Source organism: Chiloscyllium plagiosum, unplaced genomic scaffold, assembly GCF_037043375.1.
Source record: "Chiloscyllium plagiosum isolate Xiang-an unplaced genomic scaffold, Cpla_swu_hap1 HiC_scaffold_13, whole genome shotgun sequence".
NCBI lineage: Eukaryota > Metazoa > Chordata > Chondrichthyes > Orectolobiformes > Hemiscylliidae > Chiloscyllium > Chiloscyllium plagiosum.
In genome coordinates, this window is record NW_028270151.1 from 69,509,271 (window position 1) to 69,529,464 (window position 20,194).

The 20,194-nt window shown below is 43.2% G+C and overlaps 1 pseudogene across 1 annotated transcript in view; it reads left to right on the top strand.

Moving 5' to 3' along the window:
* The first annotated feature begins 5,667 nt into the window (after positions 1–5,667).
* LOC122555811 (parapinopsin-like) overlaps positions 5,668–20,194 on the top strand; it is an 80,714-nt pseudogene continuing 66,187 nt past the window's right edge. The window contains exon 1 of the transcript XR_015759047.1: positions 5,668–6,037. The product of XR_015759047.1 is annotated as a parapinopsin-like (transcript). The remainder of the gene's footprint in view (positions 6,038–20,194) is intronic.

The window sequence follows — 20,194 nt, forward strand, 5'->3', positions numbered from 1 at the left end:
CCTTGAACCCAGCCCCTCCAATCGCCACCAGGACAGAACCGCACTGGTCCTCACCTTCCACCGCACCAACCTCCGGATACATCGTATCATCCTCCGTCATTTCCACCACCTCCAAACAGACCCCACCACCAGGGATTTATTTCCCTCCCCTCCCCTATCAGCGTTCCAGAGAGACCACTCCCTCCGCGACTCCCTCGTCAGGTCCACACCCACCCACCAACTCAACATCCACTCCCGGCACCTTCCCCTGCAACCGCAGGAAGTGCAAAACTTGCGCCCACACCTCCCCCCTCACCTCCCTCCAAGGCCCCACTGGATCCTTCCATATCCGTCGCAAATTCACCTGCACCTCCACACACATCATTTACTGTATCCATTGCACCAGATGTGGTCTCCTCTACATTGGGGAGACAGGCCGCCTATTTTCGGAAAGTTTCAGGGAACACCTCTGGGACACCCGCACCAACCAACCCAACCACCCCGTGGCTGAACACTTTAACTCCCCCTTGCACTCCGCCAAGGACATGCAGGTCCTTGGCCTCCTCCATCGCCAGAGCTTAACCACACGATGCCTGGAGGATAAACGCCTCATCTTCCACCTAGGAACCCTCCAACCACACGGGATGATTGTAGATTTCTCCAGCTTCCTTATTTCCCCTCCCTCCACCTTATCTCAGTCCCAACCCCCGGATTCAGCACCGCCCTCTTGACCTGCAATCCTCTTCTCGACCTCTCCGCCCCACCCCTCTTCGGCCTATCACCCTCACCCTCACCTCTTTCCACCTATCGTATTCCCAGTGCCCCACCCCCAAATCCCCTCTCCCCTACCTTTTATCTCAGCCCGCCTGGCACACCAGCCTCATTCCTGAAGAAGGGCTTATGCCCGAAACGTCGATTCTCCTGCTCCTCGGATGCTTCCTGGCCTGCTGTGTTTTTCCAGCATCACATTATTCTTGCACAGTATCAACTTTGGGGTGTTTTGTGGGGTGTTTCCTTCCATGGGGCTTGGCAACTTACTCATGCCATTCTCTGCTGTTAAACTCATTTATTATACATTCAGGCTCCATAGCAGTGCCTGCTCACACAATCTTGCAGTCATCAGAGATGCAGCGCTTGCTGGTCCTGGGACCACCCAGCATTTATACTGACAGTGCCATATTTAACAACTAGCTGAACACCAGTTCAAAAGCTGCAAGCCAGGAACAGACTTTCATGTGTTGCTCTAGAATTCAGGATATAAAGGATCTGCCTGAGAAAAGCAGACACTTTGCAGGCAGGAACCTGGTCGTCCTTGTGGATGGAGTGATAGGTAGGAAGGCCATCCTCTTTCCTCAGGATCACTGACAGAGATCATGGTACCAGACCCTGCCAGCCTGGCCCGAGGTTGCCACCTGAATCATTACAGTGTCTACAGTTTGGAAGAACATGTAGAAATGCTGCAAGGTGTTTAATGAGCTTCTACACTCCCTACAGGGAAGTGCCACCATCTTCTTTCTGTGACCTCTCACTCACTCAAACTTTGCCTTTGCACCAGCTCCCACTGAGGTATATGGTCTGCCTCAACAGCTCTCCTCACCCATCTCATGCCTCAAACTACGAACTCTTCCCTCCCTCTACACTTCCTGCTAACTCACTCAGGACACCTCACCTCATTTCCTGTTCCTGCACTATCATTAACAACGTTCCCAGCTACTTTCATCTCACTCAATATCCCCCATTGTCTCATTGCAGAAGAAAACAACCCACAACTTGACTGAAATGGATAAGGTGGGCTGTCTGTTTAGATGACATTCATCTCCTCAGCCCCTAGGAGGTGAAAATCCTTGAGCTGGCAGAAGATGAGAACTATTCCTGTGAGGATACAAGACCCAGTGTCCCAGCAACCAAACAAGCCTCATACGGCTGCATATTCCCATTACTACCACAGTGTACAAAATCTTCAGATGCTCAATCCATCACCCCTATTGCACAAATGATTCCTCTTTTCTCTTGTGCAGGCATCATTAGCACCCACAGAGCTTCTGCCTTGAAGAAACCAGCCCCATTGCCCATCAGCTCCTCTGCCAGCTGAGGAAGGAGTGACAGAACCCTCAGAGGAAGCACTGGCAAGGCTGCCTCCTGCACTAGCTCAGATACTATCACTTCAGCAAGCACTTATCTGTATTAAACTCAGGAACAGAATCCAGTGAGCACATCACTGGAACATCTCCACACCTGACCAGGAAAGAAATGCCCCAGATCACCAACACTCGGAGGACTTCCAGGACTAGGGATTTGCATAGACCCAAGCGGAGGAATACTTCGATGCTGGGAGCCATTAACGCTTTGTGGAAATGCTTAACCAGACACAAAAACAGCGGACAGGTTTGTCTGAAACAGGCAGTAAGCTGCATTGAAGGTTGGAGGAGTCCAACATGATTGATACCATGCTGGTACTGGCATACCTGTGTCTGGCTGAATCCACGGACATGTTAGTAGATACCATGCAGAGCCAAGACCAGCAGATAGCTCAATGGCTGCTGGAAATGCATGCAGACTTGCATTCCATCTCTGTAGCAACAGATGCTCACCACCAACAGCAAGGTGACAGGGTGATGAGGGACCTCCAACTCTCTCCGGGTGCCCCACCGTCTTATAGAGACAAGTGTGCTAGCAAGCACCTAGACAGCAGAGAAACCATATGCAGCATCCCAAGAGACCTCCTCTTAGTACACTCTAGAGGCACTCAGCCCCTCCACCTCTAACCTGCTTGTGACCCACCTGAGATGGGTGAGCCTATATCTGGGCAGGACACCCCTCAGTACATCTGGGCCCCCTAGTCACAAACACTCCTGGGACTGACCATCCATCCCTTCAAGGCTAACGAACTCCACCATAGAGACAGCTCCTTCCAACCCAGCTCTGAGCCCAGGGTCTGCATTTAGGTACAATCAGAAGGCATGGAAAAAGAAAACTGTCTGAGCGCACAGTGGTGGCACAGGTGACATTTCATTGTGGGTTGAACATCATGCACGTAAATATATTTGCACTTTATCTTAACACCTGTTTGATCAACTAATGGCGATTCCTGATGAAGGGCTTTTGCCCGGAATGTTGATTTTCCTGCTCCTTGGATGCTGCCTGACCTGCTGTGCTTTTCCAGCACCACTCTAATCCAGACTCTGGTTTGCAGCATCTGCAGTTCTTGTTTTTACCCAATATTATTTTAATTAGCAGGCCAAAACCCAAGTCACAAAAGCTTCCTTTCCTTTGCACTACATAATGTTTGAACTCTATCTGAAGCAGTGCTACTCTTTTTCTAATATCCATCAGAACACATGTTGTCACTTTTGAATATGGGAGCAGCAGATGTTGTGAAGCCTTCAAACATTTGTTAACATTAACTTTTTATCATACAACATGTGAAGTGAAGAAGGAACAAATGCTACATTTGAAACTAAATAGAGACTTCTTGCCTTTGGAACAGCAACAAACTTACAATCAATGAATAATGTCTTCTCCTAACTCAGATCTACCGAAAGCTGATGTCAATAAAGTCCTACATTGCAATACTCCAACATCAAGATGATGTTCTTCCCACTCAATACCTTGATATTCCTCAGCAGAAGACTGCTGTTTCTCTTCAGCATCCATTACCTTCCTTCTTGGACTGTTCCATTTGTGCAAGTCACACAGCATGCTAGGATTATGCATAACACTGTCTAGAGTGTATGCAAAGTCCCCAGATCAATCCAAGCATCTGAACCTCAGCATCCAGAGGCCTGACATCTGATTCATGGTGATGCTCATGAAATAATGAGCTGCATTGTACATGTGCTTGGGTTCAGTCAAGGAATTCCAGTAAGGTAAGGTAGGTTGTCATAGTCCTAGACAACCATTCAGCTGCTCTCTCATTATCTCAGAGAGCAATAATGGATGGTGACTTAATCTGAGGGACATCATGACTTGGGTGAGGGGAGAGGTTGAAAAGCAAAGTCATCCATGATGAACTCAGCTTGAACTCACATTGTTGTCATTACTCTGCATTCAGAAACCAGCCATCTAGCCAATTGAGCTAACCAAGTGTGAAGCTATGAGAAATGGGTGCAGAGGATAGCCCTTGACTCCCAGCAACCATCCTTGTTAATGTGTCTGACCCTTAGAATGAAAGAGGATTATGGGACTTATCAAGGATATAATGACAGTTTCCAGGGATCCTGGCACAGATCTCTGAGATATTTTAGTGATGTTGACGGGGGATGACTTAGATGTTATCCAAGTGGTGCCCTTTTCTATTAATGAACTCTGTTGTGTTATCGTTTGGAGCTCTTTGTGTGATTTTTGGACAATTTTTAATGTTCTGCATCAGGGGAAGGTGTCTATGTCCCCACAGACAAAATAAAACAAACATACTCTAGCAACCCTAGGTGTGCTGACAGCCATTTTCATGTTCATTGCACGGTTGGGATTTAATGAAAAATGAGAGCCTACAGATGCATCCCTCTAACCTTCATGTCCCACTCTGCATCACTGTTCCTATCATCTCCATCAGGATTGAGCCTCCCCCACTTCTACTTACCCTATTATTCGGCTATTAGTGCACCCACTTTTCCACCTGAGCCCCAGGTTAAGTGTATAGAGATGCTCAAAATCATTATCTTCTGTTGCCCAACTGAAGCTGAGGTGCTGGGCATTGCTGAGTATCTCTCCTTTGCTTAATCAGCAGGGCCAGGGCAGAGCCAGTGGTCTTCTGGATCTGTGGGAGGGCAGGGTGAGTGGTATTCCCGATGTCTGGGAGGGCAGGGTGAGTGGTATTCCTGAAGTGTGTGGGAGGGCAGGATGTGGTGTTCCCGATATGTGCGAGGGCAGGGTGAGTGGAATTCCCAATGAGTGGGAGGGCAGGGTAAGTGATATTCCCGATGTGTGGGAAGGCAGGTGAGTGATATTCCCAGATGTGTGGGAGGGCAGGGTAAGTGATATTCCCGATGTGTGAGAGGGCAGGTGAGCGATATTCCCGATGTGTGGGAGGGCAGGGGGAATGGTATTCCCGATGTGTGGGAGGGCAGGTGAGTGATATTCCCGATGTCTCCTGCAGGTTATGTTTTTTTAAGAAGGGGCAGGTGAAGTATTTGTCACTTTCTCTCTCAGATTGTCATTCCGGCAAATTTGGGGACTGAGTGAGTGGCTCTTTCCCCTTCGTGATCCCGTGAAGAAGAGCAAGTGGATTTGATGTGACGGCTGATGTCCCCCTGACTGAAACCTGCCCTTTCCAGCACAGCACCGTCAGGGGGACGGGGGTTGGTAAAGATGCCCTCTGGCTGCAGGGACCTGCGGGGAAAGGTGTTGAGAAGGTGGGGGGGGGGGGGGGGGGGTAGACGGGTCGGTGCAGTCTGCGTTTTCCCCCTGTTTTGGCAGCATTGAGATGGCACAGCCAGCCCTCTGTCTGAGCTGACAGGTTCTGTTTACTCAGGAATGCGTGCAGCGACTGGTCCAGTGCTTGCCTCTGGTCACCTGGGGTAGAGGGGCAGGGCTGGTTCTCTCTCTCTCTCTCTGTCTGACTGCACGTCAGCTCCGCTCAAGGGGAGCGGCTTGTTTGAAAAAAAAAACACAGAGCAGCATGGCAAAGCGGGCGAGTGCAGAGCGCAGAGGCTTGCCTGCTCCTCTGCCGGCTGGCTGTGTCGGTCCGAGATGCTCTCCCCCAACCTGAGTGTGAATTGCAGCGAGGGCAGCCAGGGGCTGTGCGGGCACAGGCTGCCTCTCTCTCCTCAGCAGCCGGCTCCAGGCTTCACCCTGAGCGCCAACGGGCACCTGGTCGCCGCCCTGTGCCTGGGCAGCATCGGGCTGCTGGGTTTCACCAACAACTCGCTGGTGCTGCTGCTCTTCTGCCGCTTCAAGGCGCTGCGCTCTCCCGTCAACCTGCTGCTCGCCAACATCTCGGTGAGTGACCTGCTGGTCTCCACCCTGGGCACCCCGTTCAGCTTCGCCGCCAGCGCCCGGCAGCGCTGGCTCATCGGGGAGCTGGGCTGCATCTGGTACGGATTCGCCAACACCGTCTTCGGTGAGCCGCCTTCGCACTCGGGGTTGAGGGGGGGAGGAGAATGAGTGTCCATTCGTAAAGCCGTTCCTGATCGTTCAGTGGTTGCTCAGCATCGTCTCCCAACTTTCCTTGGAGTTTGCAGTACAGCTAGTTGATTAAGGAGTGAGATTGATGCATGCCTCGTGTCTTTCCGGGAGTTTTTTTGTTTCTGGTGAACGTGGTATCCTGCTCAGCAGATTGGGCAAACTCGCTCGCTCTCTTTCAAAGTTAAAAATCACACAACACCAGGTTATAGACCAACAGGTTTAATTGGAAGCACTAGCTTTCGAAGCGCCGCTCCTTCATCAGGTGGTTGTGGAGGACACATTTATAAAACACAGAATTTATAGCCAAAGTTTAAAGTGAAATTATACATTGAAAAATACCTTGACTGTTTGTTGAGTTTCTCATCTGTTAGAATGACCATGTTAGTTTCACTTCTTTCATATGTAAATCACAAAACTTTTTTTTAAAGTTACACTCTCAGGTTAACTGTAACAATTGGTGTCAGCCAGATAAGATGTTAAGGTATTGAAGGTGTTAGCCCCCTGTGCCCTCTTTCAAATCATATCGCAGGGTCGTCTTCTTACCAGCCGAGAGGGTAGCTAATGTCCCAGCTGGAATTCAGCACCGTGGATAGCGCCACACTGAGGTACCCGGCCCTTGTGCGCAGTTTTGCTCTCCTTATTTGAGGAGCACGGGGTGGGGGCAGTTCAGAGGAGATTCCCTAGATTGATCCTAGAGATGAGGCGTTTGTCGTGTGAAGAGAGGTTGAACACTTCAGGTCTATACTCTCTGGAAATGTAGAAGAATGAGGGAGGATCAAATTGAGGTGATGATAAAAGGTATGGTTGACATAGACGTGGAGCAGATGTGGGGCATTCTAGGATGAGAGGTCATGTCTTAGAAATAGGGGGAGCAAATTTAAAACAGAGTCCAGGAGAAACTTCTTCTCTCAAAGGGTTGTGAATCTGTGGCATTCACTACCCCAAAGTGCGGTGCTTGCTGGGAGTGTGAGTAAATTTAAGGTGGCGGGTGGGGGAGTTAGACAGACTTTTAGTTGGTAATGGGTTGAAGGGATATGGGGAGAAGGCAGGAAAGTGGGGATGATTGAATGGTAGAGCCTAATTCTGCCCCTATATCCTATGAACCTATGCAGTTATGGCAACAGGACAATTGACCCCAGATCCTTCTGATTCAGAGTCATGATTACTACCTTCATCCCTGATTGTGAGAGGAGTGAACCACATACCTGAAACTTTGATGTATGAAGCCTCCTGCAGGAGATAGTCTCACAAGCTTCCGGCGTTTGCACATGAAACAGTGTAATTCCTGCCTGAGCTGACCTCATGCCTATTAAAGAGCATCTTCTACTGAAAAAAATGCTCATTGAACCCTACAAATATAAAAGCCTGCTGGCATGTCTAAACAAAATCTGCACCTGTAGTTAATTTCAGGTAGATACTTTCTTGATCCAGTTATAATTTCCAAGCCATTAAGTTTTGGTGCAGAATTTCTGATTCAGGCAAAAGTTTAATATTCTGCATAATATTCCTAACATTCTCTAACAATAACTCAATATATTGAAATTGTAAATTGATCACACCTTCAAGCCCACCGATGACATTTCAAAATATCATATCGATGAAGCATCTTAAGTTTATTTACTTAATTAGAACTTGAAAAAAATTCATAAGCTGAGACACATGATTCTGGGTACAGCATAGCATTTCTCAGCAGATTACACAAGTAAATGTTATAGGAAATATATTGTTAAATAGGAGAGGGTTCAGAAAATATTAACCAGAATGTTGCGGGAATAGAAGATTTGAGATACAAAATTAGACTGGAAAGACTGGAACTTTTTTCACTGAGCACAGGAGGTTGAGGAAGTTGATCTTAGTGAGGTTTATAAAATCATGAGGGGCATAGAAAAGGTGAATGACAAGGATGTTATCCCTAAGGTGCAGGAGTTAAAAACTAGGGGGCATATTTTTAAGGGGAGATGAGAAAACTTTTAAATAGACATGAGGGGCAACACTTTTTTTACACAGAGAGTGGTTTGTGTGTGGAATGAACTGCCACAAAAAGTGGTGGATGCAGGTACGGGTTACAATATTTAAAACACATTTGGATAAATTCATGAATAGGAAATGTTTGGAGGGATATGGGTCAAGCGCAGGCTGGTGGGATGAGTTTAGTTTGGGAACATGGTCAGCATGGACTGGTTGGACCTAAGGGTCTATTTTCATGCTGTATGACTCATTGATTCTGAACTTGTATGTTTAGCTATAATATTCAAATTTACAGACAAACAGACGACTCAGGAGCAGTAGACCCCTTTCATCTGAAAAGATCACAACTGATCTATGATGATCTGAAGTCCAATTTCTCAAATAAACCTATACCTTTTGACTACCTCGTTAACCATCTCCTGCTTATCTCCCATTTCCTTGCACACTATTTAATGCAGCCTTAACCATATTCAATTATCCTCTTTCCACTGCTCTCTGGGGAAGAAAATTCCACGCATTCTTGCTTTGATGATTTCTCATTTCATGTGAGTGTGACATGAAACCTTTACAGAACTGTAGATTCGTACAGGATTGAACAAAATATCCGAAGGTTTTGAGTAAGTCTGTACAGATTAATAAATGATTTCTTAAAGCATGAGGATATTTTGTGTGTATGCTTGTCATTGCAAAATGTTCCAAAGCAGTTTTGGAATGCCACAAATACTTTCAGTAAGACAAGTTACCCATAGTATCATGAAGAAATTGATTGTACAAATCTGCATAATTTGGAATTTCTGGGTTGATTTCCTGACAGACTATTGCATGTTACAACAAGTTATATCTAAATAAGACCAAAATTGTTATGCTAATATAAGTTCTTAAATACTCCAAGGCCATCTCTTTGCCACATTTTTGAAATCCTTGTAATAAATACAGTTGAAAATATCAGTTTGTAGAAAATAATATTGTCATAATAAAATAATTTCAAAGAACAGCAGATGCTAGAAATCTGAAACAAAAACAGAGTACTAGAGAAATGCAGCACGTCTGGCAGCATCTGGTGAGGAAAAAACAGTTAACGTTTGGAGTGATCCTTCATCAGAAAAATAACACTGTACTGTTTAGAAAAATGAATTCTGAATTAATGGTACTTAGCACTAAAATTAAAAATTTATGTGGATGAAGATAAAAGATGTGACATTTTTAAAATCACAGTCTAAAGTTTATTTTTGTAAAAAAACTGTTTTAAAAGTTAATTTTGTTCTTTTTATGCAATAAGGTGCTATTGAATACTTTTCGTAAGGAGTAAATTTTCAGAGATAAAAATGAGTTTCAAGACCCTGAAAATAACCCTAAGATGTTTACAAGTAATTAAATCTGGCATCTGGTGACATTAGCAAATGGTAAAAAGGTAACAACTATTTTCAAGTACTGCATTCAAGTACTGTAATTAAAAATAGCAGTTTCCAATTTTTTTCTGCATATTTATGGGAACCCCAGGAAATAGTGCAACGTTTCCAAGGATTCCCAGCCATAACTTCTGAAATGCAGCTCAAAAGCAGCATTGTCAATGAAGGTTTTGTTTTTTAAAATAGCATTTGTATATCATCTATGAAATTATTAATAGTAAATTGCTGTACTCACGAGAATGGGAGTACTAGATCATGTGATATAAAACATGTTATTTTGCTTTGGAAAGATTGCTTTAAAATGAGCTCAGTTGAACCTGAGGTGTTCCTAAGTTTTCATGTCAGAACAATAATTTTATATCCAGTCACTTGAAGGGTAATTGATACTGTGCATTGTCCACTCATTGTGGAACCTGTTTAAATGCTGATTCTTTGATATCAATACAATCAAATTTGAGCAGGATTAACTGTGGGTGACTTCTTGGATCTTTTCTCTGCCATTTAGTCTTTGCACAAGAACAAGACTGTGTTGTGATCTGAAACAGAACAAAAATTATGTATCGGTAAAAGTGGTTACTGATGAACAAATATATTTGATGGGCTTATCAATCTTTTTATCATTTTACTAATGATCAAAAAGAAACTATTTTTCAGTAATTAGTGGATTGGATTTAAGTTGTTATTTAGTTGTAGAGAAGGTATACCTCAGCAATCATATTTAAAATCAGCAGGAGAATCGACGTTTCAAGCATAAGTCCGTCATCAGGATTCCTGCTCCTTGGATGCTGCCTGACCTGCTGTGCTTTTCTAGCACCGCACTCCTGACTCTGATCTCCAGTATCTGCAGTCCTCACTTTCTCCTAGATTCCAGTGTCGTAGCTGTACAGAACAGAACAACAGAATCACAGGATTGTTACAGCACAGAAAGAAACCAATTGGCATTTTGTGCCTGCATTGGCTCTTTAAATAAGCATCACTACCTCGTGTCAATTGCCTGCTTTTTCCCCATTTCCTTGCATACTGTTTCTATTCATAAATAAGCAGCTTGGCATGGTGTCATAGACTCTGTTGTCTTTGTTTTCATTACAGCTGGGATGTTTTCACAGCCTATATACACTTAGTCTGATTTTTAATGTCACATAAAATACATCAAATTTCTTTGAACACCGGTAACATTGATGATGCAGAATCCAAGAAGTGAATCTTCTACTCAACATTTATTGTTGAAGATATTAGCAATGCAGTTACAGAAATATTGGGTGAATAATTAACTCTCATTAATATATTAATTATTACCTGTTCATTGCATCCAACCACTTGGGATGATGGAGATTTCTCATTAGGTAGAATTGAGAAGAACATAGAACATTACATGCAGTACAGGCTCCTCAATCCTCGATGTTGCGCCGACCTGTGAAACCAATCTGAAGCCCATCTAACCTCCAAGTAAAGAACCTACCTCTGACATCTGTCCTATATCTATTACCCCTCAATTTAAAGCTATGTCCCCTCAGGCTAGCCATCACCATCTGAGGAAAAAGGCTCTCACTGTGCAACCTATCTAAATCTCTGATCATCTTGTATGCCTCTATAAAGTCACCTCTCAACCTTCCTCTTTCTAACAATAACAGCCTCAAGTCCCTCAACCTTTCCTCTTAAGAACTTCCCTCCATACCAGGCAACATCTTACTAAATCTCCTCTGCACTCTTTCCAATGCTTCTGCATCCTTCCTATAATGCGGTGACCAGAACTGTAAGCAATACTCAAAGTGTGGCCACACCAGTTTTGTACAGCTGCAACATGACCTCATGGCTCTGAAACTCAATCGCTCTATCACTAAAAGCTAACACACCATATGCCTCTTAACAATCTTATCAACCTGGGTGACAATTTTCAGGAATCTATGCACATGGACATCAAGATCTCTCTACGTATCCACACTACCAAGAATCTTACCATTAGCCCAGTACTCTGTATTCCTGTTACTCCTTCCAAAGTGAATCACCTCACACCTTTCCACACTAAACTCCATTCGCAACCTCTCAGCCCAGCTCTGCAGCTTATCTATGGCCCTCGGTAACCTACAATATCCTTCAGCGCTGTCTACAACTCCACTGACCTTAGTGTCATTGGCAAATTTACTAACCCATCCTTTTACGCCCTCATCCAGGTCATTTATAAAAATGACAAATACCAGTGGCTCCAAAACCAATCCTTGCAGTACACCACTAGTAACTGAGTTCCAGGGTGAACATTTCCCACCAACCACTTCTTTCAGTGAGCTAATTTCTGATCCAAACCACTAAATCACCCTCAATCCCATGTGTCTATATTTTCTGCAATAGCATACTGTGGGGAATCTTATCAAAGAAGTTCAGAATAAGGAAGTTTTAGTGTTAAAATGCCTTGTCCATTGTTGGAATAATCTATCACACAAATTGTACAACCTTATAAGAAAGGCTTGTTTTGCCCTCTAGCTCAAACTCCTTTTTTCATCATGTTGAATGTTCCAGTTCAGTAGTTGTTCTGTGAAGATTTGCCAACATCTCTAGCACTTCTTAAACCTAGTTACTATGAGTACTGAAACTCTTTAGTAATTATGAAGCGAGGACACCAGCTGGCTTCCCTGCCTTTGAACAAGTATATCAGTTCAATTCCCACTCCAAACTTGTTGGCCATGCAATCATAATGCATTCAAACAAGTATCAACTTGTAAAATCCTTCCAATATGTTCCAATGGCTGCAAATAAGAATGGAAGAGATTCCCAGTCAGCAATGAGATGAAAATAAATTGGAGACTCTAACATCACTATCCCTAGTTCCAGAAACTCATGCTCCACGGAAAGCAACTTGGCTCAGTTGGTTGGCCAGCTAGTGTAAGTCAGTCTGATGCTGACAGCATAGCAGTTGATCCCTGTTCCTGTTATGGTAGATTCAGGATGTCCCTTTTTTTTCACCCTTTGGGCAGTCATGGCACTCTGGATTGGACCTTTACCTATTAAGGTTAAAATTGTTATTTTTTATCTCGATGAATTGGAAGTATTAGTAGGTTAATTATCATAAATATTTCTTTCATTATCAAGTCCTGGATTGGAATTTGAACTAATATCTTCAGGTTCAAATGGGGACACTACATACAGAGCTGCAAGACTTCCCAAGCTCTGAAGTGGCAATTACAATGATAATCTCAATCTTTGATGGTGTGAAATTTCGAAGGAAATTGCATTGTGGCAAACTACATCATTGCTGCTGCAGCTGCATGTAGCTACTCCTGGAAGAGATCTGTTTCATAATGTGCTATGGACATCTTGTGTCATCTTCACAAGTCCACCATAGCTGATGTGCAACCAATCTGAGGCATCAGTCACCCAATTATGACTAGTTTGACCTATCTATCTGCTGCCTCTTACTTTATCTGTGCAAAAGATCTCCATAAATTTCGATCTCTTATTAAATGGCTGAAACTATGATATTTACTTTTCTGGACATTAATTTTCAAGTGATCTTTTTGCACTACCAATTTCAAGCAGCTCTTGTCTTATGATCTTTTTCTGGAATTTATTGCATACACCTTAGAGTCACATTTAAAAGGCTTCAATTTTATTCTTTTGATCTTTACTTATTGTCCACATTTCTGGGGGATACTTGAAAGTGGATAGAATGCGGTGTCTTGTCATTTCTCCCCTCCAGTTCCCCCACTTGAGCTTTTTTGTTGTTGATGCATCACAATGCCACCCAATGCCACAATGCTCAATTCTTGCTATTTCCATCCTTCATCTTATATTAGCATCATATCTGCCACCTCCTGTTATCAGTTATCCTAAATAGAGCAATTTATCCACTTGCTCCATCCTTTTCAATCTTCACCCTAGATTTACTAATGGTTTTGCCTATCACTATTTTGTCTTTTTGTTTGAGTTAAAAAGACTCAATACTCAATCCATATTTATTATTTTACTTGATTAATGTAGAGGCCTAACTCTACTAATAACTAATACAACAATTTTAGAATTAAATAGTCAATTGGTGATACAGAGTATTGCTGAAAAGACACAGTTTTGGGAAATTTTCATCTTACAATTCATAAATGTTGGTTTGCTTCTTGACTTGATATGCTTGAAAACTATCCTGGTGAGCGCAAGATGAAAAGCTTTCACAAAAGTGTGCCTTTTTCCAACAATTCTATAAACTTGGCTTTGACTTTGTTGCAAAGACATTAGGATCCTAAATTCCCGACAGTGTGGAAACAGACCCTTCGGCCCAACAAGTCCACACCAACTCTCTGAAGAGTAACCAACCGAGACCCATTCCCTGAACCTATTACTCTACATTTACCCCAACTGATGCAGCTAACCTACATAGCCCTGTGTGGCATTGAGAATGCCCTCAATTATATCACTGTACTTTCTCTCAATCGGAACAAATATCTGTCGAGATTTACTTGGAAAATAATTAATTTGGATTGCAGTGAGTGTAATACAAAGTGTGACTAATGACTAATATACATCCAGGACCCAATGGCCCAACTCAGAATAAAATAACAGGTCTGATTTCCCTGGAGCCGGGCATCTGGTGACATGCTTCATTCAGTCAATTTATCACGGAATGTTTAGGATTATTTTAATTTTTTGCTCAGCGTTTCTGGAAGAAGACTGGATAATGAAGCAATGAGGTCACAAGACACCAACTGGGACAAACAGGGTATATCTGTTTAATGAGAGCGATATTAAAATAATTGAGGATAAATTTGTATTAGAGTGGGGCAGTTCAATAAGGAGTAAAATAAAAAAAAGAAATACATCAAACTCAAGAAGAATACCACAGATGAGATCATAAGATACAGGAGCAGAATTAGACCATTCAGCCCATCGAGTCTCATCCACCATTCAGTCATGGCTGATATTTTTCTCAATCCCAGTCTCCTACCTTCTCCCATAATCCTTGATCCCCTTTCTAATCAAGAACCTATCTATCTCTTTCTTAAATACACTCAACGACTTGGTCTCCACAGATTCACCACTCTCTGGCTGAAGAAATTTCTCATCATCTCAGATCTAAAGTGTCATCCTTTCACTATGAAGGTTGTGCCCTTTAGCCCTAGTCTCCACTACTAGAAACACCTTCTCCATGTCCACTCCATCTAGGCCTTTCAGTATTCTGTCTGTTTCAAGAGATTCTTTCTGCAACCATCCCCATCCTCCTAAACTCCATTCAGTACAAACCCAGAGTCCTGTACTGATCCTCATGTGGCAAAGCCCTTCATTTCCTGCTTATTCTTGTGAATCTCCTCTGGATCTCCAACGCCAGCACATCACCCTTAGGTATGGGCCCAAAATTACACACAACATTCCAAATGCACTCTGACCAGAGGTGTATGCACCCTAAGCAGCATATCTCTGCTCTTGTATACTTAGTAGACCAGCAGGAGGCTGGAAGAACACAGCAAACTAGGCAGCAGCAGGACGTGGAGAAGTCAATGTTTCAGGTGTAACCCTTCTTCAGGACTAGCCCTCTTGAAATGGAATGCTAACATTGAATTTACCTTCCCAAATGTCAACCAAACATACATGTTAATCTTAAGGGAATTCTAAATTAGCACTTCCAAGTACCTTTGCGCTTCAGATTTCCAAAGCCTTTTCACATTTAGAAAATAGTCTATGCCTCTGTTCTTCCTTCCAAAGTATATAGTTTCACACTTTTCCACATTGTGATGCACCCGTCACTTCTTTTTGCACTCTGTCCATCTGCAGCCTACCTACTTCCTCAACACTACCTCTCCCAGTACCTGTCTTTGTGTCATCTGTAAAATGAGCAACAATGCCCTCAGTTCCTTCGTCTAGATTGTTAGTGTGTAACATGAATAGCTGTGGTCCAGTACGGACTCCTGCTGAACTCCAATGGTCACAGGCTGCCATCCTGAAAAAGACCATTTTAGATGTAAGATAATTTCAGAATGAAAGTAAAAGATAAAGAAGAGGAATTCTGGAAAATAATTCACAAATTGAAGGAACGGAAGGCAGCATTTCTAATGGCTCAGTTTCAGGACATGAGTGACAATCATTCCCAATGGTCACATTGTTAAAAGGGTATTTCTGTTGTTCATTACCAAGTGTAACTTCATTCCCATGGCACAGCAGGAATGTTCCCTACATCTGAGCTATATTTAGATTCAAATCCTTGCTCAGACCATGGTAATCCTTCAGCGTATCGTATAGCATATGATGAGCTTAACTGCCAATAAATGTGAAACTCGTACAGCAATGACCTGAAAATCTATAGAGTGGAGCAAATTGGCCACTGCCTTGTTTTGCAATTCACAGGAAATCCCTGACTTGCCACAACTTGATGACTGATAAATAACAGCGAGCACCCTTCCATTTGACTAGTGAAGCCAATTTAACAGAGCAAACAGGAGGAGTATTAACTTTGTCCAAACTGACAGCAAGACATAGCGGCAGGAGGTCTATGTGGAGTTTAATTAGATTGCTGAGCTCGTACTGAACTAGTAAAAACAATATTGGTATTCAGGGTCCTGTATACATTGGGCAAACTGTCTCTCGAAGTGTGTATGAGCGATTCATCACTTTGTGCTCATGCTCAATAAATATTAATCATAGAACAGCAGTCGGGGAGGACTGAATGTCTAGCATTTATTCCTTTAAGACTTCAATGACATTCATCAAATAAATCAGTAATGATTTAATAATAGTATGATGTTAAACAATGATGCAATATTATTAAAGCAGCTCCGAAAAATATTGAGTCAGTGAAGACTCAGCTCAGCAAACCAGACCCTGGCTAGACAGAGCCCATTCTCTCGTTAACTCCTTCAGACAAGCTTGAGGTTAGTGAATCAGTCACACTCAAGATCATTTCAAGGATTTTCTGCCTGTGAATGGCAACACTTACAGTATTTTATTTTGTAGATAGTTATGGATAAAGTACATTACTAAATATTTCAAATAGTACATTAGAAATTACACAAATATAACTTTCATGCATTGAGCACCTTTCTATCGATTCAATTGCAAATTTGAGACAGCAAACAAATATGGCATTAACTGTACAGATTAACTACAAGTGACAGGGGTGCTAGAAGTTAACAGCTCCTCGGTACAGTAGGCTGAAAGACCTTTCCTCACTGCTTCTTTGTGGTGACTGCCCAAGCTTTAATGCCTCCCTGTGAACACAGTCCTGGAGCTTTTGGAATGTGTCTGTCTGTGACAATCTGTTCAGGAGAGCTCTTCACACTGAAAGGTTCCAGTAGAATCAAGAGCAGCTTTCACTGAGGTGATGATCTTCCAAGAACAGTCTATCTCAGCGTCCACCCCTGGGAATCGACCACAGAGCGCACAGTCCCATGTCACGGAACTCAGGATTAACTTTGACAAAAACCACTGAATCTCTCTCCAGAGATTTTTGGCAAAGGCATATTCCAGAAGAAGACAAGAGAACGTCTCTTCAGCTGTCTTGGGGAGAATGTACAATGGTGCCAAATTTAAGATGTGGTGGGGACAAAAGATAAACCAAACCAGTCCCTAAAGAACATGGCCTCATTTTGTTTCAACTTGCCTGAGGCCAGTTTGAACTGGGTGCAGATGCTCAAGCGTCTGCACAGTGACAGCAGATCCAGGCAAAAAAACTGTGACATTATCCATGTCAGAGTCAAAGTCATAGAGATGTACAGCACAGAAACAGACCCTTCGGTCCAACTCGTCCATGCCAACCAGATATCCCAACCCAATCTAGTTCCACCTGCCAGCACCCATCCCATATGCCTCCAAACTCTTCCTATTCATATACCCATCCATGCCTTTTAAATGTTGCAATCATACTAGCTCCACCATTTCCTCTGGCAGCTTATTCCATACACAGTACCAACCTCTGCGTGCAAAGTTGCTATTTAGGTCTCTTTTATATCTTTCCCCTCTCACCCTAAACCTGTGCCCTCCCCCATCCCAGGGAAAAGACTTTGTCTATTTATCCAATCCATGCCCCTTATGATTTTATAAATCTCTAGAAGGTTACCCCTCAGCCTCTGATGCTCCAGGTAAAACAGCCCCAGCCTATTCAACCTCTCCCTACAGCTCAAATCCTTCAACTCTGGCAACATTCTTGTAAATCCTTTCTGATTCCTCTCAAGTTTCACAACATCCTGCCGATTGGAAGGAGACCAGAAATACATGCAAAATTCCAAAAGTGGCCTAACCAATATCCTGTACAGCTGCAATATGACCTCCCAATTCCTATATTCAGTGCTCTGCCCAATAAAAGAAAGCATAAAAGTTGGATTGCCAAGTATCTCTGAGAAGAGCAAGGAGCAGATGATTCGAAACACGTGCGAAGCCACCATCCTGACTGCTCTCCATTCTCACTCTTCTATCACAGTCGTGCTGCAAGTCATCCATGACTCTGGATCTATATCCTGACAGTGGCAATGGTTTATCCAGTCTCCAACTGTGAGATGTCTGTCATCACATTTAAACAGTATCTGTCCTCAGAGTAACCCAAAGTACTTTCTAGTCAATGAAATACATTTTGAAATGTTGTAACTTATGTAGGATGCATCGCAGCCAGGTTACATCTAGCAAGATCCCTTGTGCAGAAGCATCCTGCAATCATCACCTTTTGGCAATGTTGGTTTAGGGATGAATTTTAAAAAAAATTAATTCACATGATATTGGTGTCACTTGTGATCCCTAATTGCCCAGGAGGCTGGTAAGCTGTAGGTCTGAAGTCACATACAGGCTAGACCAGGTGAGGGTGGCAGTTTACTTCCTAAAGGATATTAGTGAACCAGAGGGATTTTTCCAATCAACAATGGGTTCATGATCTTCATTAGACTCTTAATTCCAGATTTATAAAATTGAATTCAAACTTTATTATCTGCCATGGTTGGATTCAAAACCGAGTCCCCAGAACATAACTTGCGTGTCTGAATTAATAGTCCAGCAATAATACCACTATGCCAATGCCATCCCATTTAATATGTGCCAGTAAATTGGGGAGTACCTAATGGTACACTAAATCTTTAAACTGTGGCCCAGTGCATGACAGTCATCTGAGTCCCAAAAAAGTGAGCTTCAGGCCTACTGTAGTGACTTGAGCATGATAAAGCTAGCAGGCATTGTGTTGTCCTGATTAACTTAACCTTTCAATCAATATTTAAAATAAAGTACCTCTCTGCCCCCAGGTGAAAGTAAAGCATTCATTGTTGCTATTTCAAAGCCAATTGGGAGAATCTTCCTCCACCACCACCACCACCATGTAAGCCCATGTTCTTAGTAATAATTTCCCATCAACATGTAATTTAAAAAACCAAGTGATTACCCAATTAGTACAATACTAATCTACCTGTTTGTTTGTGCATTTCCAAGATGTCAGCTCTCTCCTCCAGGAGCAGTAGGGGCTCAATCATCCATCTATAGGGAGGCTTTGACCTGCAGGCCTCTGCTGCCTGAGAATACTACCCTCTCAAGCCCACATCCTTCCTGATGGACTCAGGCATTATACAAATAAGGCGAGGAAGAGAGGGCAACATTGCTTGACATAGATTTTAGTTGAGAAGCTTTTGGTTCCCACCCATTGATTGAGACAACTTCTCTAGAGCAGTCAGATCCAATTGTGGAGTCCTTGCCCAAAGTCAGTTACGGCTAACACATCCATCATGAAGTTGTGCAATATTCTGACAAAAGCTATCTTCTGTCCCAAGCTGATGAGATAGATTCTCACCCTTCTGTATTGCACACAGATGCAGTATCTCTAAATAGTGCAAGGCTCTCATACAGCTTCCTGCTGGGTTCAACACAGGTCTGGTCGCTCAAATAGACCTGACCCAATGAACTTGGCCAGAGTTTTGTCACCCATATTCAACAGAGAGAATGGTCACTGATTTTTAATTTCCTCCCTCTCCCCATTCTGCTTGAAGGTGATGGCAATGCCCTTCCTCTTGGATTTGCAACGCTACCAGCTAGAAGCAGACTCTTGTACACCTCCAATTTATCTGAATGTGATCACAGCTGACTAATCCCAGTTTGCTATTGTTGAGTGGCACTTACAGAAAGTGAATCCTGGACATCCTGCCAGCCCCTCTTCTGACAATAAGCACGGAATGCAAACTACCTTATTAGATCTTCCAAAATGTCTGTTCCCCATTATAATTTCTCAAACCTCATTTTCCAGCAGTCCAATGTCCACTTTTTCCACATATATATAAAAAAACTTGCAATTTTTTTTACATTATCAGCAAGTTTACGCTCATATTTCATTTTCTTCCTCCTTATTGCTTTTTTAGTTGTCCTCTGCTCGTTTTTGAAAGGTTTCCCACTTATCTTCACTATATTGTATGAGTAGATTACTTACAGCATGGAAACAGGCCCTTCGGCCTAACAAGTCCACACCGATCCGCCGAAGTGCAACCCACCCCAGACCCATTCCCCTACATTTACCCTTTTACCTAACACTACAGACAATTTAACATGGCCAATTCACCTGACCTGCACATTTTTGGATTGTGGGAGGAAACCGGAGTACCCGGAGAAAACCCGCGCAGACACGAGGAGAATGTGCCAACTCCACACAGAGAGTCGCCTGAGGCAGGAATTGAACCTGGGCCTCTGGCGCTGTGAGGCAACAGTGAGAGAGAGAGAGAGAGAGAATAAAGAAAGAAACCAAAACTCTAACTAACGCAGTAGTGAACCTGCACAGTTACTGC